This window comes from Aphelocoma coerulescens, chromosome 5 (genome assembly GCF_041296385.1).
Source record: "Aphelocoma coerulescens isolate FSJ_1873_10779 chromosome 5, UR_Acoe_1.0, whole genome shotgun sequence".
NCBI classification, from domain to species: Eukaryota; Metazoa; Chordata; class Aves; order Passeriformes; family Corvidae; genus Aphelocoma; species Aphelocoma coerulescens.
This window is the reverse complement of record NC_091019.1, coordinates 65,230,063-65,237,314: the sequence shown is the minus strand read 5'-3', so window position 1 is coordinate 65,237,314 and position 7,252 is coordinate 65,230,063. Positions and strand designations below refer to the sequence as shown.

The 7,252-nt window shown below is 48.9% G+C and overlaps 1 long non-coding RNA gene across 2 annotated transcripts; it reads left to right on the top strand.

Moving 5' to 3' along the window:
• Window positions 1–527: 527 nt before the first annotated feature.
• LOC138110933 (uncharacterized) lies at window positions 528–3,948 on the top strand. 2 transcript variants are annotated; one of them, XR_011151167.1, is made up of 3 exons: window positions 528–562; window positions 1,243–1,453; window positions 1,894–3,948. It is a non-coding gene; the product is annotated as an uncharacterized lncRNA (long non-coding RNA). The 2 variants fall into 2 exon arrangements; XR_011151168.1 differs by lacking the exon at window positions 528–562 and adding an exon at window positions 597–671 and having other exon boundaries at window positions 1,248–1,453.
• The last annotated feature ends 3,304 nt before the right edge of the window (window positions 3,949–7,252 follow it).

Sequence of the window (7,252 nt, the reverse complement as noted above, 5' to 3'; positions counted from 1 at the left end):
ACTGTGAAGGTCTGGGAAATGTTCAGAGTTGCCATCTATGGAGTTTGGTGCATGATAAACTGGAACAAAAGGCCATCATTACCCAAGTTGCTTTGGTTTGGGCTGGTTTGGGTTTGATTTTTTGGTTTTTTTTTTTTTTGGTCAGATAATGCTTTATAATGCTCCCACAAATATGTTGAAAAGGTCACCATGATCCATCAGACACAAGCAGGGGGGCTGGGGTTGATGCAAAATATTCCTTGTACTGGGAGGGTGGACAGAGGGAAGGCCTGTTTTGGGGTAAATCAGCATGGATCACGGAGGTGACTCAAACCTGGGCTGGCCAAAACCTTAGAATCACAGAATATCCTGGGTTGGAAGGGATCCACAAAGATCATCAAGTCCAACTCCTGGCCCTGCAGAGGACAACCCCCCAAGAATCCCACCCTGTGCCTTGACATGTGCTGGTGGACAGGAGCACACAGCTGACTGTGGTTTTGGGTGGAGGCATAAAATGATCCGCAGGTGGTGAGGAGTATCCCTGTTCCCTAAGCTCCTGGAGTGCTGCAGACACTGATAACTGGTAAGAACAGCAGCCAGGGGCATGACCTGGGGCTGGTGAACTGGTGTCTCCTTTCTGCTGCTGCTTTCTGCTGAAGATAACAGCCTGTTACCAAGCTCTTGTTGCTGAGGTGATAAATGGTTGGCAAGATTCTGTCCCTGGTTTTGTCTGCACAAATTTTTATGCTCAGCACCAGGAAGGACTGGGCCAGAACAGAGGAATTTGGGGTCACAGTGCTGAGGCTGAGATGGACAGCCAGGCAGAGCAGCTCCTCCTGGCTGATCCAAAAATTAGCCCTGTGCTGGGCAGGCCAATGATGGTGGTGGTGGGTATTCACTGGGGGAAGAGGAGGTGTCAAATGAAGCTCCCAAAGCTGTTTGGTATCCTGGACGCTGGTCAGACCTCACCTGGCCACAGTGGTTGTTTGGCCAGCTGAGCTGATGGAATTTATTGGGCTGTGCATGGACAGCCTGTGGAAACATGAATATGAAGGACCTTCAAGGGGCATGAAATACGGCCTCACAGTAGAAACAGCTGGGCTGAACGCTCCTTATTCCAACTACGATTCTTTGCTCTCAGGAGCAACAGATTTCGCCTTTCATTAAACCAGAACTTGGTTTATTATTATTATTATTTTGAGGAACACAAAGGACCTTTCTTGTTTATTTTATTCACATTTTTAATTCATCTTGTTTGGGTAGTACAGGACACCCATTGCATGAGAAGCATGAAACATTTGATATTACCAGAGCGTGGCACCTGCAATGAGATGTAACTGCTGAATCTCCTTTTGGTGATGTGAAGATGTGGGAGTCAGAGGCTCAGGTCCTTTAGTGACCAGCAGAAGATGGGAGACAGGCATTGCACACACACAGAAGGTGACAAATGTCATGGCCAGAGCTTCCCTGTCAGGTAAAAGCAACTCTGCTTGTACATGTTTTGATTTTAAAAACAAAATGAGTCAAAGCCATGCTCCTGTGTTTTCTACCTTTAGCTTGATACAGGCTGGGACAGACTGTCTCCATGAGTTTGTTGCACCCATTCCTCACTTCAGGCACCAATGCTGCTCCTCAGCAGATAAACCTCTGCTTTGTAGGAGGCACTGCCACCTCGGATACAATTTGGAGCAGAAGGGTTTGGTTGTGAGGGCTGGGCAGAGACAGCCCTGCTGGGCAGCCAAGGGCTGGAGGCAGGCCTGGGAGAATCACCTGTGTCCTACTAGGAAAATGTGTAGGCAAATATGGGAACAAATCCTGTTTTGGGCAAATCTTCAGTCATTTGGATTGAGGTGGTCAATACAGAAAAAGTGGAGACTTCAGTGGATAAACCACAGCAAGTGCCATTCTCTGCAGGTCTCGGATGATGTCAGCAGAGTCTCCGTGGAAACCCAGGGATGAGGCAAGCAAAAAGAGCATCCCAGTGACTACAAAGCTGCAGGAGTTCACTGCAGTATCACCTCGAGCCCAGGGGACCAGAATGCCCCAGCAAAGCCTGCCCCTCACCTGTGCCTGCCCCTGTGCACAGCCAGAGGCAGGGGCTGGACAAGGTCCTGCACCAGCTCAGCCCAGCTCTGTCTAACCCAGCTGTACCAGGCCAAGAACAGGGTCCAACCCCAGGCTCAGCCTATGTGATGTGGGAGAGATTTTAGCCTAGATCATCACAGACATGCTCGATGCTTTACATCCAGAAATGGCTGGATGGATGAAGGACATGGACATGGGAGAAACCCCAAAAAACCCCACCACACAGCTCCAGATCTTTAGGTCTAAGCAGTGTGGCAAGGGACAAATCCAGCTCAGAGCTTCTCAACATGTGCCTGTTGATCCTTAGGAGGAGAGTCAGGGTGAGGAAGGGGAGTGGTAGGGTAGAAGTTCTCCGTGTGCTGCCCTGGTGCCTGCTGGTGCAGGAAGTGATGGGTGCTCATTCCCAGTCCTCCCTCAGTGGCAGGAGCCCACCAGTGTTCCAGCACTCCAGCGCAGGCAGGGAGGCCCTGGCTGCTCTGGGCAGCTGTCTGATTTCCCTGTGCCTTGAGCCGTCCCGGCTGGATGCTCTCAGCTCCGACATGGTCTGGAGGAGAGAAAACAAGAGACATTCCTGCCGTGTGAGGGGAGCACAGGGAGCAGAGCTGTCCCATGGCGCCGTACGTCACCTCCCGCTGACAGATCCTGGCTGCAGCAAAGAGGCTGCAACCCAAAAACAGCCCCTTCCCGCACACATGAAATGAACAGATGGGAAGGCCTACGTGCACCCACACCTCCGTGTCCTGTGCTGTGCCCCAGCAGAGGAGCTCAGCATCAGGAAAGGGGTGCTCCCAATGGCCTCTCAGGAATGGGGTGGATGTGGCAAGGCTGGTATGAAGATGCCAGCCTGGCCTGATCCTGCATCCCCACACTGTGTGTCCCAGCTCTTGGCCTGCAGCACCACGTGCATCTCCCATCTTCTACCAGCTCTGGGGCCTGTCCCCATCATCAGAGACCTTCTGCTCTTGGAAAGTGTTTCTAGTAAGTCCCATGTGATGTTTTACCTCTATTTTTGGCTTCACGTTGACAGAGGGCAGGGTGAGGTTAGATTTTAGGAAGAAATTCTTCCCTGTGAGGGTGGTGATGCCCTGGCACAAACTGCCCAGAGAAGCTGTGGCTGCCCCATCTCTGGAAGTGTTTCAGGCCAGGTTGGATGGAGCTTGGAGTAACCTGTTCTAGTGGAAGGTGTCCCTGCCCATGGTAAGGGGTTGGAACGAGGTGATCCTTCCAACCCAAACCTTTCTGTGATTATGATCTTAAGATTTTATGATTTTCTATGCAGCACAGAGCAAAATGTCCCTGTTAGGCTGGCTGGCATCTTCCTGTTGCTCTGCTGAAAGCCTATTTTCTCCCTGCTTCTTCCCTTCTTCTTCCTTAGAGGAAAACTGTCTTTTATTTCCTGCTGGAGAAAATGGAGACCACTTTTCATCCCTAGCCCTGAACACTGGGGAGTGAAAGAGAGGTGGTGGACTAATGCCATTAAAATTTCTTTGTCCCCATGCCCATATCTCCATGTCTGCTCCCAGCCCAAGGTTGCTGGGTTTCCTCCTGGGTAGCAGTGCCCAGAGGGTGGAAAATTGGGAGTGAATTGTTGAAAAGGCTCCGTTTGCAGTTCAAGTTGACAGCTCTGCTCTGAGGTCAAGGACCTGCTGCTTTTGCCAGCAAAAAGAGTCCAGATGTTTTTCAATTTACACAGGCGAGCTCGCCGAAGGCAGGTTAGCACTGTCCTGATGCATGTTTGGGAAGGACCCCTTCTTCTCCAAGTCTCTGGCATAAAATACACTCTGTGAAACAGAAGGTCAGAGTGCTGAAGTGATTTAAGAGCCTTTGCTCTGACTCAAGGATTTTGAAGGGGTCTTCGTGTTTGTTGTGTTTCTGGATTCTAATATCAATGAGAGAATTAAATCATTATATTAAAACATCAAAACACTAATGCTTTGTTTTCATTGGCATGAACCAAAATGATCTAACTCAAAAGCCATGAAATATCAGCCTTTTTTTTGCCGATGAATAATAAGATCTCTGGCTGCATGTGATAGTAAATTTAATAATGTCAGTTATTTGAAAGGTTTGAGTCCTAAACGTGAGGAAATGTGTTTTACCCCCTCCACCCTCTACCTTTTTTCTCCCTTCCCCCTGCACTACTGTCAGGAAGTTTTGTGGTAAATAAGCCAAAATGTATAGATTAGAGCCCATCTCATGTACCAGGTGAGTGCCAAACTCCACATACCCAGTGCAAACCTCCATCTCCCAGGTGGTCTGAATTTGCTTATAGCTGGGTCCTGTAAGCAGATTTAATATTTCATAAGCACTGCTCCATCTCATGCCTATATTATTGACACCACATGGAAGTCAGGAAATTGGTTCTTTCTGGGAACAGTTTGCAGAAATATGCAGCCTGTCAGCTCCTTTCTCATGGGGTGCATTAACAGAGGGGCTCGCAATTACAAGTAATGAACCTTCTCCAGATGTCTGCAGTGACTCAGCTCCAACTTTATCTTCGATGGACGAGATGGACTTGACAAGATGGATTATTTGTGGATATAATGTAACAACTTTGCAAAACGTGGAATTCCCAATTATTGCAAGGCAAGGCGAAGTATTCGGTAGGAGCGAGAACGCCAAGGTTTATCCCCTGGATAAACAACAACAACCCAAAAGGAAAGAAGCTGTGCCATTTCCCTTCTCTTGAAACAACCATGCTGTTTTAATTCTTCCTCTTTACGATACCGTTTATGTTACACACATTAAAGTCATGTCTTTAATAAGACGGAAACTGGAAGTGAGATTTTGAAGGAAAAGGAGCTTGGAGTCCTAAATTTACTCTGCGCTTGGAGGTAACAGAAAAAACAACAGAAAGGATGGGATATACCAAAGAAAGCAATTTTAATTGTCATCTTCCATGGAAAATTGAATCCAGTCGTTCCCCACTGCTGTGAGTGCCAGCGTACTGTGCTATATATGGCTGGGTGCTTATTTTAGCAGTTCAGCTGCACAGAAAAAGTGTAACCAAAGAGAGATTTCTCGGGTAAACTTCTGTCTGCAAATGATGCATAGGGTTTCCTGGGCTGTAAATTTAAAAACAGGTATTTCAAGGCCTGCATCAGATAATTGGGACAAATCTCTTTTACTTTGGGCTTGAGTAATATCGATAATTTCATGCTATTGCCCTCTTAAGGAATCCTTGTCAGGCGTGGATAAAGAGATGCTGAATTATCTTTCTTTTAAATCAGAGGTCTCCTGGTACCCGAGTTGTAAGACTGGGGTCTCCTCAGGGAAGTATTTGTAGATCTTCTTGGGCCGAGCTGCAGGTTTGTTTGATGTGGATCTTCAAGATAAAATTACTGTGCTCCAGATGTTCCAGTTTAAATGTTTGTACATAGGGATTTCCTTGGTTGTTGAATAGAGGAGACTCAAACCAGACTCGATCATTCATGCATCTATTCCTAGCACATGTTTTGCTATGTTTGAGGAGGCAAATGTCAAGAGGAGCTTTTATAAACAGGCCTTTCTTTCTCAGAGCACAGTTTGTTTACCAGGTAACGTGCAGAGCAGGCTTCTGCAGTGCTAACAGCAAACTGTTGATTTAAACTATCACACCTCTCCCACCAGCTCCAAAAACCTTCCTTTCTGGTCAGGATGCGAAAATAACAGGGGAAATTCTGCTCCCTACCTGTTGCTTGCCAAGGGTGAGATGCATTCTGCCTGCATCCCCACCGGAGGCTGTTGCATCTTCTGCAGTGCCTTTTTCCAGATGTGGGAAACACTGAGCTCTGGGGATGCTGGACCCAGCCGGGCCCCAGGTGGTGTTGATCCATGAAATCCTGCTCCCATCCCTGCTGCAATCAGGCTCTTTTCCCCCCTCAGGGTCTCCTGGGGCTCAGGACATTAATGTTTTCTCAACAAGAAGAACTCACTCAATATTGTTCCTGCAGAACACAAACTCTGTTGGCACTTGGGAGTTTTGTCCCAATTTAGGAATGAGCAGAGAGACCTTTCCCATGTGGTTTTGTGCCAGGGAGGAGGCAGTGGGCTTGCTTCCCTACTGTGACTCTTCATGGGTGTCCTCAGCAATTTGGGACAGTAACGTGTCTCCAGGCAGCAGCAAACATCTGTGGAGACGAACGACTTCAAAGGGTGGCTGATAATTATCAAAAGGAAAAGCCAGCTCTTTGTAAATAAGAACAAAAAAGAGCCCACTGCAGGATGGGGTCTATCCTGATGCCAATTCTGGTGGCATTACACGCAGCAGTGGGGGAGCAGGGCTGGGTCCCCTCTTTTGGGTGTCTGCAGAAGTCAATGTAAGGAGTTGTGCTGCTTAAGGGTGAGCCAGGGGCTGGTTCAGCAGTTCTGATTCTCATTTGGTCATTTGGGTTGGCCTCGACATCCCAAGTGATGGCTTTGTCAGCCTGAGATGCAGAGGAGGGGTTTAATTCTTCACTTCCGCGTATCCACAAACCCTGGTTTTGACAATAATTCAGAAATTTGGGGAAGAATAGACAATCAAGCAAACAGTGAGGCAGAGCAGATGCAGGGACAGGGGGATGAGGAACAGGATGGTGGAAAAGAGCCCTACCCTGAGGCTGGTGCCAATCCTCTGTGCCCCTCAGCAACGTGGGGAAGTTTGAGGTGACAGCATGAAGCAACTGCAGTTCTCCCCATCTTCCGAGGGAAGAGAGCAGCGCATGGAATTGCAAAACACACCCCTGCAGGAGCACACTCCCCTCTCCCTCCTTCTCCATGCACGCAGCTGAGCGGTGGCCACAGGCAAGGTGACCCTGCTGCCTGCAGCCACCTGCACCCAGCATATGTGGAGCTCTCCAGCCGGAGCATCTGGGGCTCAGGCTGCCTCTTTCCGGGCACCTCATCCCTCTCCATCCATGGTGGTGGTCTGGGATGAGCCTGCGGCCGCACAGCGCAGCATCTGCCGGTGGCAGGAGCAGCGCTGCCGGCCCTGGGCTGCGAGCGGGCGGCTTCGGCGGATGTTTCCCAAGCGGCCAGAGGCGTTTGTAGTGAGAAAGGAATGTTCTTCCTGTCCCGCCCCATCCCCTTTCAAAGCCCTGCGTTTCCCAGCCAGCCATATGATTCCCTTCCTAATATATTCTTCCCTTCAGCAGTATTTCACTGTTTTAGGGGTTTCTCTAGCCTGTAGTAATATAGGCAGTCGTTATGCTGTCCTTGGGGAAACGTT